Source organism: Podarcis gaigeae (assembly GCF_964106915.1).
Source record: "Podarcis gaigeae genome assembly, chromosome: 9".
NCBI lineage: Eukaryota > Metazoa > Chordata > Lepidosauria > Squamata > Lacertidae > Podarcis > Podarcis gaigeae.
The window spans coordinates 38,814,491-38,833,152 of NC_139685.1; the positions used below are offsets into that span (position 1 = coordinate 38,814,491).

Consider the following 18,662-nt stretch of genomic DNA (forward strand, 5'->3'; position numbering starts at 1 on the left):
CACTGTTAAATGTTTTATACTGTAATGTATTATAACACAACACTTAATAAATTTTGACTTGGCACCCCACAGGGCAGACACTATTTCAGCCTGACTTCAGCACTTCATGATTCTTTCTGCAGAGATTGGGGATTTATATTCCCCTCAAATTCTGCAGAAATCCCCGGTCTTTTATATATACAGATGCACTCATACTGGATACTTTTGAACTGCATGGACCTTGGATTAGACCACGGCCTCCTAAGATTGATTCCTGAATTAGCTTGTTGCTCCTTAGATTCTCAAGGCTGATTTTCTATCATATCCATTCATCAAAACCATGGGAAATAATGTATCCTGGAGATGAATTTCAGAGATTTGCTTTCAGAGGCAACTCCCTCATATCCACCAGCTGATAAGTATTTTATGCATGTGTCAGGAAATGGGCCAAATCGGAGGATTGGGAAGTGTATCCTCAGTCAGATCAGTTTCTCCCGAAGAGGAGGAGAGGGGGAAGATTCGCCCCCCCTTCTCCTCAACAGTTTCAGTAGGAGAAAGAGAGGAGAATGCTGCACAGCCTCCATAGGAGTTACCTAGCTATGAGATAGTGGAAGAAGAGGAGAAAGGGAGGGAACAGTCTCCCTAGAGAGCCTGGGCAGCCCCTCTCCCCTCAAGCTTGTAGGTATCTCCGTATTAGAGAACAGAGAATGCAAAGGGGTGGAACTTCCCATTGGTGGCCAGGATGTTGCTGGGGACGGAGGGGGAACTCTCTTTGTGGAGAGATAGGGATTCTTGCCTTGCAACCAGAAGACTGAATAAAAAGGACTATAAAAGACAAACTGCTTGACTGTGAAGTTACCAGAGGAGGAGAGGACTCTCCAAGCCTGACAGTATGCTGATTTGGTAGATGGCATGGCGTCAGCAATGAAGTGACCTAGGTGTAAACCAAATAGGCAAGATCAGTTACACAAAAATATTATCTGGCCTCTGCAGAAAGACATTAATCATGCAAGAGGTCTTCCAGTTCTGCCCCATGAGTGCCTGTGATACTCAGGTGAAAACCTTTGATTCCAGCCTGGAAGTAACCCAGTTCCACCATATTATTGCTTTTTACCACACTTTAATCTTAAAATAATACCTGAAGCAGCTTACAATATGACTTAAAATACACAACAAAAATACAAACACTAAAACTGCATATTAAATATGATAATATCCAGAACAACAATAATATATTCCACCTGCCCTTCTTGCTATCCTCAGTCTCTGAGATTCTGACTTAGATCCTGCCTAAGTCCATTCCAGAATGCTGTCCTCCCTATGGTATCCACTCAGAGGTCTCCAGCCCTAAGCAGCAGCCCTTTGTAACTGTAGTCTACCCTGGGCCACTCTGGACACTGCCTGGCCCAACTGTTAATCTGAATCTCTTCTAATATCTTCCACCAGCACCTTCTCCGCCTCTCTATATCAGACGTTTGGAAACAGTGTGGTAGTTCAACATTATTTCTGAAGTGTGAAACCCTGAGTGTGGGTTCAACAACATGCCAGAATGGCATATCTTCCAAGATGACATGGCCCAAATCTGGGATGCCATCTTTTAGGTCCACACTCTCGTGTGAGTCATGTGACTCGTATGAGATCACGCCCCCCCCAAAAAAGTGCTATTTCCAGGCATAGTGGCCCAAAACACATGTTTTGGGGCACCATGCCTGAAAAAAGCATAAGGTTGTGGAGGCCATTTTGGCCACTGTCCTCTTGTGAGAAAAACGGGATGCCCCATGTTTATTGGGGCAGTTGATGGGTATGCAAATGGGTTGGTGACATCACAGCAAGGCCAGACTGTTTCCATTTACAGACAGATGATGCGAGTAAATCTCTACTGGATCTCATCCACAGTTACCTGCAGCAAAATGTTTGCCCATGGACTGTTCACTTCTCTCATAGGAAAAAAAGAAGAAGTACTGTCCACTCTTGAATGCCATTTCTTCTAGTTTTTTAAAAAATGTTATTCAGTGTGCTAGTTTGGAGCAACAATTAGATGCAAGTAGGCTACCTTTCCTTTACAGAAGTAGGACAGCTTGAGATGCTTGCAGTGCCAAGTTACAAGAAAAAAGGGTGTTTAGATCGCATGCAAAATATTTTATGGTTTACGTAAATCTGTGTGCAACGGTCTGAACAAAAATACTGTAAGAGATGCCTTTCTGGACACTTTATAATTTAAAAACTGATGGCAGGATACACTGAAAGGATGAGAAGAATATATATATTATGTTTGTATTGGGATTTATTTCAACACAGCATTCTTTAGTCAGCTTTTATTTCATTTAACTCAACTAAGAAGAAGCCATGCATCCACTTTCAACTTAAATAATAGTGACGTGCTACTCTGTATCTCCTTTTGCTCAAACATTAGCTTTACACCCACATTGATTCAGAGCCAGATATTGGGTGGGGAGGTTGATCCTTAAGTCAGCTTGGGGCAGACTGGCCTGATCTGGAGGAGGGACAGTTTGTGCCAAGCCCAATCCTTCACCATCCTACTCCTCAGGCTCTTCAGATGTAAGTGTGTAGTGCTATTCCCTGTCTTTCTCCCATTCCTTTATTAACCAGAGTCAGAGTCAGGTTTGAGCAGCACAAAGGAGTGAGGATGGAGGTACAGTGCAATGGGAGCTCACTCTGTCACGGGGATTCGAACCGCCGACCTTCTGATTGGCAAACCCAAGAGGCTCAGTCCCTTGCCCAGACACCTAATACCCTATGGGAACTGCTCCAATCCATTGGTGGATTCCTTGCAGTCCACACTGAAGAATAGGGCATTAGTGGGGGAATCAATACAAATTTCAGAGTCCAAAGTTCAATGGAAATGTTGCACAAAACTCTCTCTTTTTTCAAAGTTCTACTTCTTGTATTTTGTTTAAAATTGTGCAACCAGTCTTGCATTGGGGAGCCTAAAACAGGATTCTTGGAAATGTGCAAGTAATATTTATAACGGTGGTGCCTATCACAGATTCATTCTGGGTTGGACTGGATCAGAAAACAAGACAATTCCAGTTCTATGTAATGGTATTCTACAATAATCTGGAAATTGAATTAAATCAGAGGTTCCAGGCAGCACTAAATAAAAGAGAGTTGCATCATCCAACAATGGCTTGTGACAATAATTCTTCAATAATTTTATTGCTTCCTGGTCAACATATTGAGGAGCAATTCATTAATAATCCCCTGGCCACTGGAAACAATGCAATGGACAACAATAATCCCCTGGCCACTGGAAACAATGCAATGGACAGAGCATGTGAAGAGAAAGCTTTTCATTTAAGGCACTGCAGCCCTTAAAAGCCCCAGTAACAGTTTATCAATTCATATTGAATAGACTGGCACTGTTAATGCAAATATTAGGTCCCTCCTCCCTTTTTAAAGAGCTTTATTGTTTTTACATGGAAGTACAACATGAAATGGGAATGCAGGTGGCGCTGTGGGTTAAAGCCTCAGCACCTAGGGCTTGCCGATCGAAAGGTCGGCAGTTCGAATCCCTGCGGCGGGGTGCGCTCCCGCTGCTCGGTCCCAGCGCCTGCCAACCTAGCAGTTCGAAAGCACCTCCGGGTGCAAGTAGATAAATAGGGACCGCTTACCAGCGGGAAGGTAAACGGCGTTTCCGTGTGCGGCTCTGGCTCGCCAGAGCAGCGATGTCACGCTGGCCACGTGACCCGGAAGTGTCTCCGGACAGCGCTGGCCCCTGGCCTCTTGAGTGAGATGGGCCCACAACCCCAGAGTCTGTCAAGACTGGCCCGTACGGGCAGGGGTACCTTTACCTTTACCTTTACAACATGAAACAGTGGAATGCAATGACTGGATTTGGCAATGGTGTGATTTGAGGTCTCTTTAAAAAGTTAATGAATGAAGGATGGTCAATTCAGAGAAAGGGGCATGTGTGGAAGCAACTCTAGAATTAAGTTAGATGAGATATTTTTATTAAAAACAGGGCACTTAGTCACTGTACAAGCTCTTTGAAATCTACTGGCAGGTAGAATAAAAGCTAGCAGTTTAGGACACCTTGACCTCGTTTATGCTGACGCTTTCAGAAATTGCATTAAGAGGCTGCCAAATGCTTTAAGATGGTACTCTGGGACAGCTTTAGGCATGCACTTACAATGGAAAGAGTGTACAGTTTTATATTCGCACGGTTATTTCTTTTTAAGTTTTCAACTTAGCCCTGTCCCTAAACAGAATAAAATGAAACCCTAATTTTGGTATGTTTTCATTTTTTTTGTATTCTTTCAAACTTAAAGCAATAAAGGTAAAAGGTAAAGGTACCCCTGCCCGTACAGGTCAGTCTTGCCAGACTCTAGGGTTGTGGGCTCATCTCTCTCTATAGGCTGGGAGCCAGCTCTGTCCGCAGACACTTCCGGGTCACGTGGCCAGCGTGACAAGCTGCATCCGGCGAGCCAGCGCAGCACACGGAACGCCGTTTACCTTCCCGCTGGTAAGCGGTGCCTATTTATCTACTTGCACCCGGAGGTGCTTTCGAACTGCTAGGTTGGCAGGCGCTGAGACCGAACGACGGGAGCGCACCCTGCCGCGGGGATTCGAACTGCTGACCATGCAATCGGCAAGTCCTAGGTGCTGAGGTTTTACCCACAGCGCCACCCGCGTCCCTTTTAAAAAGAAAAGAAAAGCAATAAACAGCACCAATAAATAACAGCAGCAGCAGCAGCAGCAGCAGCAGCAGCAACAACAATAACATTCATGGATGGTTTATTATCAACTTTTTACTTAAAATGTCACCACAATTTTTATTTTCTTTCACAAAAAGAGCAACAGCTGCACAGTGGGTCCTCTCAGCACACCTACAGGTATGCAAATTAGTCATATGCAGGACAATATGAGTGTTGTCTATCACAGCCAATGAGAGAAAGTTTTGGGATGAACAAAATAAAGTAATATATATATTTGTTCATACAAGGATGTGGTATGTTGTCAGCAAAGTCCTTAACATCGTGCTTTTAAATATCATACCCAAGAGAAGAACTGTTTTGCCACTTTATTCCCATAAGAGACACCACGAACTTGTTAAAAGAGAGAACTATTTGATTTAGTAATTCTGTAGAGATTCAGTTTATGGAGTCACTAATTTCTTCCTCTGTTGCTGATTCTTTCCTGATATTTTCTAAGTTCCCTTATTGTTCCGATCTAATCATTATTCCTTTATTGATCCCCCCCCAATATTTTTAGTTTCCTCTCTCCCGCATGATAAATACATATTGCCTGCCAAGCTGTTTGCTGAACCAACTCTGTCCTTCACCTTTCTGCTAATATCTTGATCCTAAGTATGATATACCCAAAGGTAGCTGTGCTTGCCCCAATGAAATCAGAGGTACAATGAAAGGGCAATATTTGGTTGACCACAGCAATGGAACAAAGCTATAAGAAACTGAGTTGGATTTTGTGCTTGATGGTCACACTGGGTGACATTCAACTAGGTTTTACTTAGAGTAGACCCACTGAAATGAATAAACATGACTTAGTTAGGATAATTAATTCCAATGGCTCCACTCTGAGCAATACTGAGTTGACAATCACCCACTGTGTCTATAAGTAGAACGCTTGTCAAATTCATTTTTCACTTCAACTTATCATATAAAATGTGTACAATACATAACAGTATTTACTTACTTGGCCTTCCTTAACTAATACTGTCTTCAAAGGTTTATCAGCTTTTGCTTATGAGTGTGATACAGGAAACCTCTAACCCTTAACTTAAAGTGTTTTCCTACTTTATTTCTGACTAGGGATGGGCAAATATGTCCCTTTTGGTTTATCTAAATTCCTATTTTTCCAGTTTTATTAATTTCCCATATTTCCGTTTGCATTCATAGTTTTCAAAAGTCATCATTTTAGTGCACTTTTATCAAATATACATGCATTTGTATATCATTTCCCCACAATTCCTTTTTTGAATGCTGTTTTCACTAATATATGCATTTTTATCTGTAATATGTACATTTTTGTAAACAGGTTTGGTAAAGGTAAAGGTAAAGGTAAAGGTAAAGGGACCCCTGACCATTAGGTCCAGTTGTCGACGACTCTGGGGTGGCGGCGCTCATCTCACTTTAGTGGTCATGTGGCCAGCATGACTAAGCTGCTTCTGGCGAACCAGAGCAGTGCATGGAAACACTGTTTACCTTCCCGCTAGGGCGGTACCTATTTATCTACTTGCACTTTGACGTGCTTTCGAACTGCTAGGTTGGCAGGAGCAGGGACCGAGCAATGGGAGCTCACCCTGTCGCGGGGATTCGAACCGTCGACCTTCTGATCAGCAAGCCCTAGGCTCTGTGGTTTAACGCTACCCATGTGCCCTACACAAGTTTGGTACACCAACCCAAATAGCTATGCTTCAGTTTGCATATTGTTTGGGGAGGAACAGATGAGGAAGGTTCACGTTAACATACAAACTAAACTCACTGTCCCACTTTTTGTTTTTGACCTTTTCAAAACCATACATAAACATCAATCCTTAGTACTGTAATATCACTGGGACCTGATTATATTTAGATGAATAGGATATTTCTTTCCAAAATGTCTTTGTGGCAGATGGTCTTTCCCATCTGTGGTATTTGAACCCTAGTTCCTGTATTCCATGAACCACCTACTGCCATCTGCTCCTTCCACCAATTAGCATTATTCATTTGCTCCATTGCCTTTCCAGAGAAAGCCAGTAGAAGGCATTTTGCTTCTTCCAAATTTACGAGGGATCTCCCACTCCAGAGCTGCTTGATCTCTGCTTTTACTTGGGCCTCTTCCAAATCATCAACCAATTTTGGCATTTTGTCTATTAGCATGGAGTCTGTTACATTGTCTCCCAAGACAAACAGATGCCAACCTTCATACAGATTACACGTGACAATATATGGCACAAGGGACTTCTCTGCTTGCAACAGAATTTCCTCTCCCTTTCCTCTTCTTTCCTCTCCAGTCCCCTCAAAAATAGTTCAGTGCCCTTGCTGCCACAACTGGACACAACTTTGTACTCATAAGTTGTCTCTATTGAAATGAACTTGTATAAACTCTTGTATCTTTAATTCGCTATATTATATGAATACAATTAGATTCCAGAAATTGGGGGGGGGGGAGTTTGGAGGAGAGGAGGGGATAGCTCTTGATTTAAAGGTTGAGCTAGCAATGGCTTCCCCTATCTTTTAATACAGTTCCTCCATGGCTTCCCATCCTGTACTTCATTGGCATATCTTTCTTGATAAAGACAGGGTACCATTTTGGCTGGTGAAAGCCAGATCAACTGATGTTTGTTTGTTTGCTTGCTTGCTAGATGGTTGTAATGTTTTATTCTGTTCTAAGCCTTCAGGATGTGCATTTTATTATTTATTAAATTTATATCCCACCCTTCCTCCCATAGGAGGAAGGAGTTCCCAGGATTTGAACATGTGACAAATAATTATATATTTCTTACTTCTCTCGTTCAAGCAGTAAACTTGAATTCATAGTTCAGCTAGTAATTCAGAAGGCCCCTGACCTTTGATTAATGAAAATTCCCTTGTATTCAAAAAGGGTTGTTTTATACACTTATCTACTAAATTAAGTATAACCTACATAAAAAGTGACCTTGCAAGTTACTTCACAGCTATTTTTATGCATTGCTGCAATATATTTGCATACTACAGCAGGGCTAGTAAGTAATCTTCTCCTAATGTAAATTAGAAGTTGGCTAGGCTTATCAAACAAGACACAGCAAATTAACAAAAATCATTTTGCCACAGCACATAATTACCTCCAGGGAGCCTGTCTGAAGTTCTAAAATCAAGGCAGAGAACACAATGGAGTTTTACAGCAGATTTGGAATAGACTTTTCTGAATGCCTTGATGCCAACTTAGTAGAATTATTTAGTAAATTAAAAGAATATGTGGTAGATGTTTCGTATTCATTTCAGACAATGGCCTGATTCAGCTAATATTCTTCCTTACTTTGTCCCTATTTATGATTTAGGAGGTTTATCATGCTTTCCTGCCTGGCCTATTTAGCACATCTGTTCCTTCTCCACCCCCACATGTTGGAATGTCTGCGCATGGGCATAATGTTTGAAGAGCATTCAGTGTATCTAAGTACCAAACAACATGATTGATTCCTAATTTATATATATATAAAATCTTCAAGAGCGGACATTTGAACTGTATATCTCAATTAGAGCTAGACTGGTGACTGTGAGCGGCCACCGAGACCATATAACACCAGTCTTGAAAGACTTTCATTGGCTCCCAGTACATTTCTGAGCACAATTCCAAGTGTTGGTGCTGACCTTTAAAGCCCTAAATGGCCTTCGTATACCTGAAGGAGTGGTTCCACGCTCATCGTTCAGGGCCGAGTGCCTTCTGACTGTTCCAGTAACTGTGAGAAATGAGGTTACAGAGAACCAGGCAGAGGGCCTTCTCGGTATTGGTGCCCACCCTATGGAATGCCCTCCCATCAGATGTCAATGAAATAAACAACTACCTGACTTTTAGAAACCATCTGAAGGCAGCCCTGTTTAGAGAAGTTTTTAATGTTTGATGTTTTATCATGTTTTTAATATCCTGCTAGGAGCTGCCTAGAGTGGCTGGGGAAACCCAGCCAGATGGGCGGGGTATAAGTAAATAATAATAATAATAATAATAATAATAATAATAATAATAATTTTGTCTTGCCTGGGCTTTACCTTAAACTAACCTGTTTAACATTGTTAGAACAATATTAGATACATCATTCTAAAACATCACAGGACATACTTCTAATTTTAATCGTATTTCTTACCTTGTTGTTAGTTCATTTTCATCAAACTGTTGCTGGGTGCTCTGCGGCACCCTCTGGTTTCACATTTTAATAATGCGTTAAGAACATTGTAATCAATGCAATCATTTGTTCCTCTGTGTAACTGCAACCATTCCTTAACACTTTCTTAGCGTTAAAAACACGAGTGTAGATCCACCCTTAGTGTCTTGTTTTCAACAATAGCGAGATCACAGATGCCTCTAAAGATACTGTAACCGTGCTAAATTTTATCCCTCTTCAGAAATGACACCCACACATTCAAATGCATAAACAGGACGTGGGGCTGCACCCGTTACCCTGACTTCTGGTATCCATGCCTCCATCTGTAGCAGGGATGGCTTTGCATATACAGCTGGCTGCAGAAAGACTTCCATGCCGCCATGAACCCCAGTAATGCAGGGGTCTCCTGCTTGGTAACTACAACTGTACATGGAATCTTCACATCTATGTGCTCAGGCTTCCTTGCTACAGCTGTGTATGTTTGGATGCCAGGCAGTAGGGCTAGCAGTTTGGCCCCGTTCCTCGCTTAAAGAGTTGATTTAATGTGTGGCCATCATTTCTGAAGTGGGCTAGAATATTTCCATCTCAGGCACTCCAAGTATGCTATATACATATTATAGATCTGTATACCACCATCAATGTGCACAGTAGTTTAGCATATGGGGGAAAATGTCCTCTTACGAATCTTGCAATCATCAATAGCAAGGGTGAAGAAAAGGTGGCATCGTATACAAGTTCTGGAAGAGCATTTTGGCAACCATTTATTTAAGTGTCATCTGCATTAATCATCGTCCTCCTCATTATATGTCCACACTGAGTGGCATTACTGTAATCAGCTCAAATTAGAAATTCTTTAGCTGGTTATTTGGGACTGAAAATAAGCAGCTAAATTTTCCCTTTTACAGAAAACCTGTGTTTCCCAGTGCTGGCACAGGCTGAAAGAAGGCTCGCTGGACTTTACTCACCAGTCAGTTACGCCCACACTTTCCAAAGAGTTGAAAGCCAGAGAGTTTCAGTGTGGGAGACAGTTCAGTACTGAAACTGATGATGAGAACCATTGGGAGAGTCAAATGAACACTGAAAAATTAATACTTCTTTCTCTCCCACACAAACAGAAAGGCTATTCATTTACACGGGGACCAGATTATGTCTGTGAAGAGAGTTTTCTGATTACGGATCTGACTTGAGCTTAATACCATCTGACTAACACATCACTGATATGTAAATGTAAAAATGTTGAAACTGTGCTTTTGCCTTCACAAAGCTTATTGTTAATATTCAAAACTTGTTACATCATTCCTAGATGTTCTCTTCAATGGCTTAATCACAGCCAGTCATAAAATATGGTTTATTGTGAATGCCCAGCCTAGGTTTTAATCTGGAATAATAAAAAGGTGTGCATTTCTGACCATTTGTGGAGTGCTACCAGAGTGAGTCCACATGTCTGCATGAGAGGGAAAGGTTGCTATTCCAAAAAGAGTGGCTTCCATTGAAACTAGAAGCATCGTATTTCCTTTCCTTTTGTTAAAAAAATTATACTTCTCTAAAAATGTTTCCATTTCTCCATTGCTATGTTGAATGGATCATTACATTTACAAATTATCACATGTGAATCCAAGATTAGCAGGTATTTTATGCATCTTAGCTGTGAGTCCTGGAAGACCTGCTCCCTGCCTTGCTAGCCTTTCCCCAGCTGGCTGACTGACACCAGCTACAAAAGCTGAGCTGCTGAACAGACTCTTGGGTGGGGGCATAGTTTAGGGTTTTATAGATAGATGATAGATAGATAGATAGATAGATAGATGATAGATCTTATAATTTATTTGGAAATGGCTTGATTTCGTTGTGTGCTTTTTGATGTGTTTTATTTATAGTTTATGACTACTTTTGTTATGTTTGTGATTGTGTAAATATTTTTATGTTGTAAGCTCCTTGAGGATGGTTGTAACTGTGGAAAAGTGACATACAAATCAAATTATGATGGTGATGATGATTCTGGGATTCCTGGAGGCCTTGTTGCCTGAACAGCAGTGGCTCATGCTGTAGAGCGTATTGTGGTGTCTTTGTGCCTTGCAGATCATGTTTTGTGTGTCTGGTGGAGTCTGGTGATGACATAGATGTGGAATAGCACCTTCCATGTCTGGCTACTAAGGAGTGGGGGTGGGTGGAATGTGGTTGGCACAGTGATTGGTGATTGCTGAGTGTCAAGAGTTGGCATGGCTGCTAGGGAAATGGCTGGCAAGAATGATCCATTTAATTGTGTGGCGTGCTGCTAGTATTCTCTCCTCAGCTTCTGTGTGTAGGAGCATATAGGATCCCAATTAAGCATGCTGTTAGTGTGTGAAGATACAGGAGTGCTTGCCTTGACTACCTAACCCAATAATGTAGTGCATTCCTGAATAAAAATGTGTACATGGCTATATCCACGACCTAAATAGAAACTAAATTATGCAGAAGTATGCATGGAAATGGGTGAACTTTAATTCAGCCAGAGGGTTTTCTGTGGTGATGTATTGCTTGGACCAAGAATCTGGAGGCAATGATGAAATCCTCAAGTGTATTTTGCATCTCCTTACATCACCCTGATGTACTAGGGCCACGGGAAGACAAACCCACACCTTCATATTTTTGAAATATTTGAAGCTTGTACTGATTCTTTTAAGGGGGCCACTGGGGCTTCTTTCCTTGCTCATATAAATAGAATGACAATATAAACCCCAACACTGGATATAATTTGAAAGTGCAGAGTTTAAGTATGCATTATAAGTCTGCTTGTTAAAATCCAGGCTTTGCCAGGCAAGTGAATAAATCAGTGCTAATAAAAGGAGAAAAGGTCTAGCAGCTTCTATAACAAGCTGATACAGTCACCTTTCCCACTCCAAGGAGGAAAACAGCAGGTTCCTTTTCTTTCAGCCTCAGGCAGAAGAATGGAAGGGCTTGTCTGGTAACTCCTGAGGGAAAGAGAAATGTTAAATAAGTTCCTCCCACACTGTTTTCAGAAGAATGCATGGCTTCTGACTCCTGACCCATCTATCGCCCTGATATCCAGCCCTGAGAGGAAAAGAAAGGTGCCATATTTGACTAGCTTGGCAAAACAGGGAAGGAAATGGTGAAATATAACAGTTGATCAAATTCTATCTTGTCTCAGGCCTATTTTCATATTCCCGTAGGATACTGTCAAGTCATGCTGCCAATGCAGAACTGTTCTCTACAGTGTATTTGTGAGTACTTTGTCTGGGCTGGTTTAAAATAGCTTGAACGAGGGTTTCAGCAGTTGCAAAGCTTATTCTTGGGATATTTTCTTTCTCTTCAGTATTTTGCCTACCCTTTCTCTACCCCCAGCTCAGGTTTAAATGATACCTTTTGGGTTTATTCAGTGCTTTTTTTTCTTTAAAAAAATGTTTAGGGGTACTCTCATTTCGATTCAAGAAAATTACCATTTTACAATTCAAATCAGGAAAAATACAGTAAATGGACAAAAGTACAAAGATTCACAAAATGTTTAGGGGTATGCGTCCCCCTGCGTCCCCCCAGAAAAAAGCACTGGATTTATTTATTTGATTCCATTTATGAATTGCACCACATAAAATATCACAAAGCAATTTTCATATGCATACGTTAAACCTGAAATGCTTAAAGGTTGCAGTTGCCACAATGTGTCCTTTTGGACACAGTTGGACCTGCTTCTGAGTGGAAAATGCAAAGGATTGTGCTGTTAAAAGCTGCAACCTCCACAATAAAGATTATACAAAAGAAACATTATACAGAATAGATGACAGCAGAGAGAATTTTGCCCTTCAGACACAAGGCATTTGGCCTCACCAAAATAAATGTAACTTAAAAACAGGTACTGTACTTTAAGATTAGAATAAGCTCCAAGTAGTTTTATGCAGTAACGAAATGGCCCCACTTGGTTCTCCCCCATTTGTTGTTGGGGTTGGGATTTCTCCAAGATGTTATTTCTGGCTATTAAAGAGCTAACATCATCTTCATTAGAAGGAATTTCCAGGAAAGAGGCTACTTCTGGGAGTGCTTCACAGGTGTGCCTCCTGCTTTTTGGGGAGGTTCATTGGAAGACCTTAAAGGGGTGGGGGGAACAAAATGGATACTTTAAGAAAATTACACCAACAACTGCAGAGCAGCCAAGCTGGGAAAGAGTAGGGGATGTGTGGCCCAAGGAGTTGGGGGCTGAATGCCCTTGTGCCCATGTCCCCATGTACAATGGTACCTCGAGTTACAGACGCTTCAGGTTACAGACACTTCAGGTTACAGACTCCGCTAACCCAGAAATAGTACCTTGGGTTAAGAACTTTGCTTCAGGATGAGAACAGAAATCGTGCTCCGGCGACGCGGTGGCAGCAGGAGGCCCCATTAGCTAAAGTGGTGCATCAGGTTAAGAACAGTTTCAGGTTAAGAACGGACCTCCAGAACGAATTAAGTTCTTAACCCGAGGTACCACTGTATTTGGACAAGAGACTACAGAGAGCATTACTGTCCAAAGTATGCAGCTGTAAATCAGATGAGCAGGGGTTTGGGGGTCCAGAAGTTCATTACTGGAAAATCAGTGCTCTGAAGTGGTAATTCAATGGGGTTGAAAGAACAATGTGATTAGCCATTCAATGGGGTTGAAAGAACAATGTGATTAGCCATTTCACACATATATTGAACCATGTAGGATTACTGTGTTTGATCAGAAAACTGAATCTGGGTCTGTAGATACCACTCTCTTCTCGCCTCTCCTGCAACCAGGCCCCACCATCTTCAATCCACTAGAATTTTGTGACGTTTGCATTCCTGCCCAGGAGGAAAGATTAATTGAAACAAATCCTGATATGGGCTCTTCTCAAAGTACTCTGAGTACATTTTCAGTGTTGTGGCCCCACGCAATTCTTATACCAACACTAGCAATAAAATGATAATAGAGAATTGATTTTGATGCAATTTTAATTTAAGAATTGTGGACTTTTAGAATATAGCAAAAAGATGCTGCTGCTTTTAATTTATTACCCATTTTAAGGTCCCGGGGCAGGTTACAACAGTTTAAAACACAACATTAAAATGATGGTGCAATAATACACAGAACAAGGACAATTCAGAGTTAAATGATGGGGTCTTGTTATTATATATCTTGGGAGCTGGCTTCAAAAGCATACAGGGAAAAGGTTCTAGTGGTCACCTGTCCAGAAGATGGACTTCATTGGGATGAATGGACTGCAGCCGACATGTTTACAGTATTCTGCATGAAAGGAGGATCATGGCAAAGACTAAAATGGAATCATTGAAAAGTACACTTTAATTTTTAAAACATAGTTCATGTTTAAGTGAAGAGGAATAAAAAGCACATTTTACTTTGAAAAGTGTAGCTCAGGTTTAGGTGAAGGAGAGGATTAAAATATTTATCATTAAAGCACTTTGATGTTTAAAAGGATGGATAGAAGGCAACCTAAATCGGACGATTGCATGGTAGGATGGGACACACAAAGTAGCTGGGATTGTGGGTGGGTGGTCTGAGTCTGGTGGATATGAATTTAAAGGGAAGTAATAATGAGGAATGTTATTTCAGCATCTGTTCAGGTACTCAGGCCACATGGGCACTACAGATTTAAGAGCGGTTTAACAGCCATTCCCTCTTCTTAGTGGGGTTGGTGGTCGATGGGTGGGATCCAAAGGTGTCCCAGAACTTACATGAATTTTGGGCAAATTTTTGATCTAAGGGGGTTCATTTCAAAAGCTAGATAATGGGTGCACTCAGATGGAGGAATATTGAGTTGGTTTTTCCTGATTATAACACTAGCCCTTCTGTTCTGTTTTCTAATGTTCCTTTCACACTCCATTAGTTTCTCCTCACCAATTATCTATATCCAGAAGACATATGCATATTTAGATATTAAACTGGAGGATGACATCAGCCATTGTTAGTTACTTGGCAGGCAGCCCACACCTTGTTAAGCTTTGGCCCTATACTGGTTTGTGGCTTACTTGGTCATCATCTTTTAGATTATCAAACATCATCAAGGAATGTAGGTCTGAAGAATATGTTTCCATATGAATAGCATTTCCCATGAATCAAACAATTGAACACCCCCCCCGAGAGAGAGAGGGGGAGAATATCTCACATTCCACACTCCATCACACTCAAACTGCTATCACTAACCACTTCTTCCACCCTACTATTTTTATTTTTTATTTTTGCAACAGCACCAGGAGACAATGAAACCATTCACTGGACAGAACCATTTAAAATATCAAAACAAATTCCCGCCTGTCAATCACATAGATGTACTGCTATCTTGACTAGTAATCTTGCTCTCACTCAGGTTGCTAATTTCCACCCAGGACTCTCACTCAAGGATGGGTAGAACTGCACTCGTTCCTCTCACCAGTGAGTACCCTTAGACATTTCAACCCACAGGATAGACACTCACAAGATATATATGTTTGTGCCTACACTGAATGTTACAATGTACCTACCAAGGATTGTGGCTCCTACTGTTATCCAAATTTCCAACAGCTCATACTGCTTCTGCTGAATACAAGATCCCAAGAGAACTCTGTCTCTGGTTGTTTCACTCTTTTTCAGACCTGCATGATTCATGGGGAAAGTTCTATAAAAAGCACACTGAAGGACTTTTTAATGAGAGCTTTTTTTCCATCCTACATACACCGACATCTTTTTATTATTGCATGAGCCTAAGCATCCAAATTTAGCTCTTTGGAATTAAAGATAATCTTAGAGCAATATGTTCCACTGTGGCTCCATCTCAAATCGCCTGACAATGTGAATTTTATACTGGCACCTTGACATGAAATATTGCTTGATGTTAGGGTGCTGGGTCTGGTTCAGTGCTCTAATCAAAACTGAAACGAAAAGAGCTTTTTTCCAGTTCACAAATACAATTTTAGCAAATAGTTGGAGATTGTATCCCATTGTGACTTTGCACCCTATTTTCACCCATTCTAACTGCAGCCCTCTATGTCATATCATATGTTGTTCCAGAGGGTCCCCCTTAAAATAAGATTTTAGGTGGGGAGGTGCAGGGGCTGCATTGGGTAGGAGAGATCAGAGCAAATCAGATATTTCTACCCAGTAACTTATACCTGCATTTCTTATTGTTGCAGCATAGGATAATGCATGGCTGTGACCTCAGATTGAGTAAGTAAAGCATTTTTGAATGTACTTCAGAGTGTGGTCTGTTTCCTTGCATTAGAGGAGAAGTGGGGAGCCAGCTGCCTCAAACAGCTGGAATGTATTAAAAGAAGGTTTCATAACCTATTCCTTTGTTTTTTTATCTGCCTAACAATGGGGTTTAAACTCTGCTCTTTACATGCTAGTCCTGTGGTTTTAAAAGAGGCAGCCGTTTTGTTCTTTTGTTAGTTAAACCCCCCCCCCCCCAGATCTGTAGAGGATTAAATATGGCTGGTATATATTCACACTAATACACATCATATTTTAACTCTAATGCTTGGTCACTTTGCTCTATTTTCCCTTTAATTTAGCGGGTTTTTAAAAATCCACTTAGTCATTTTGAAATGCATTGACCAAGGCAGGTCACAATATATTAAAAGACCAAATTTCATTCCAACATAATACGGTCCATAAAACCACAGTCTAAAAATATTACAAACAACATTATAACAGCAGAATAAACATCAGCAGAATAAAAGGGCATGAATATAAAAAGGCAGCAAAAATTAAAAGCAACAGCAGTTGAATACAGAGCATTAAAATGTCAGTTAAAAGCAGTTTGAAACAACAACAAAAAGACTTCAAAGACCATCCTAATGTCATCAAGTCAGCACAGGGCTAGGGCTCTATGTACCTGCTTGCTTTTCCTATTTCATCTCATTATGCTACTCAGCTTTCTTTCTTTCCCTCTGGCATGAGTTTAAAATTGAAAACAACAACTGTCAGACTCTTTCTTAAAAGTGTTATTTGTCCAATGAACACGGCATGTAAATATGAACAGAACCAAATTTCTCCTCCATCCCTGGAAGGGAGAGAACAAGAAGCTAAAAGCACCTTGCAGGTGTAAGTATCTTTCTTTGGAAATCTGATGCAGGACAGTGGTTCTGCTACATATTCTGCTACACATGCTCTGCTACACTTGTCTCAATTCACAGTCAATGTGTATATTTCTAAATAAAATATATATTACAAGAAATGCCACCAATTTCTCACTGTGCTCTCCACTAAGGAAACCAAGCCCCGGTTATTCTGCCTCTGGAACTTCTTATTGCTCAGGAAAACAGGGAGGACATAACAAGATTGCACTCTATTAACTGCTGTTGATTAACTCCCTCCATCCTTGGAAAGACTTTCCCTTTTCTTTCAGGATGTGTGATGTCTTATGATTAGGACTACTACAAGCTAACCAATCCAAGAGTGGCTAACCAGCAGTTCATTACTGTTCTAATATTTATTTTCTGCTCAAAACTGCTGAAGAAATCCTCCTTGCACTGAGAAATGTGTGTGAGAGAAACTCTTTAAGACACCTTAAATAAAATTAAGGCTGTTTACATGTGAAAGCCCCACATATCCTCTGCACATGAATGTGCATATGGCACCATGATTACATTGAGAGACAAAGGTGTTAGCATTTTCTGGAAGAGACATAGTTGCTCACAATGTAAGTGGCTCAGCTCCACATTGCAAGTGGTTCAAGATATTGAAGGCTGTGCTGAGATCATTTAACGTGAATTTGCTGTGCTTGGCCTTATCTCCATGACAACCATTACATATGCTTTGGCTCATAATCATTGATTAAGATGAAGTGGGCAGGTGCTCACGTCCGGCTTGACTCGAAAACTGGGCTGGAAAGGTTCAGGCGTGAACGGATCTTTCAGTCTTTACAGGATAGTCACTCACTTTGAAAACTGCAGCTTTTTTTTTTTAAAAAAAGCTTATATGATTAGAATTGAAATTTGAAATGGAGACATCCTAGGCTCAGTCTTGTACTCTTTGCTTTGCAGATAATAAAACTGTGTACTCAAATGTGCTCATCCTGACAGGGGAAATGAAACTCCAGCCATCTGGAGGACAATGTGGAATATAAAACTCTCAGCGTGAGGCCAAAGAAACCTCATAAACTGATAGATTATATTGAGGATGATTTCCTATTGCTGTGTAATATCTGCTGTTTTATTTTAAGGCTTGTAGAAAGCAAAATGGCACTTTTACCTTCCTTAATAATAATGGGTGGAGGTCTACAATAAAATGAGAAACTTGGCCTGAACAGCTGTTGAAATTATTTGGGAGGTACCTATGGCCAACTGAGGAGTGGCAGTAATTTCTGAAACGCAAAGTGAGAAAGCAGCTGTGTGTTGATACCTCTTCTCTGTGTGTAATAAAAGGAAAGCCTATTTGTTGTTTACACTTCATCTCTCTGGCTGTGAATCTTCTGGGGGAATGCCTGTACTGGTCTCTGAAGTGGATGACAAATATAATTGAGAAGAAAAGTGACAAAACCATGAGCAGCACAGAAGAGGATCCAACACCCAAGGCAGCTTGCAGATGGAGCTTACAAGGGCCTTTTGGGTCTCGCCAAAACCGCTCACAGGAATACTGTGAAACTCTCAAGCTGAGCGATGAGACACCATGTACTCAGTACATTATTAGACATTTCATCACAGGAATGACCTTCCTGTGAAAAATACAGCTTTGACTGGAGAAAGCATTTGAGTAAATAATACTTTTTCCATAGCTATTAATTTAGAAGTTGTATATGGAGAAGATCATGCAATTTTTAGAGGAGACTCCATGATGTCTCATCCCCTCTTCCCATCCCCTCTTCTCCTGATATGATAAGGAGAAAGTAAGGCATGTTTCCTCTCTTGCTGCATGTGATGGCAGCAGACATGCCACAAC

The 18,662-nt window shown here is 41.0% G+C and overlaps 1 long non-coding RNA gene across 1 annotated transcript; it reads left to right on the forward strand.

The window, feature by feature from the left end:
- Positions 1-196: 196 nt before the first annotated feature.
- LOC310852598 lies at positions 197-18,170 on the forward strand. The gene is made up of 2 exons (XR_014568305.1): positions 197-919; positions 16,993-18,170. It is a non-coding gene; the product is annotated as an uncharacterized lncRNA (long non-coding RNA).
- Positions 18,171-18,662: the final 492 nt, after the last annotated feature.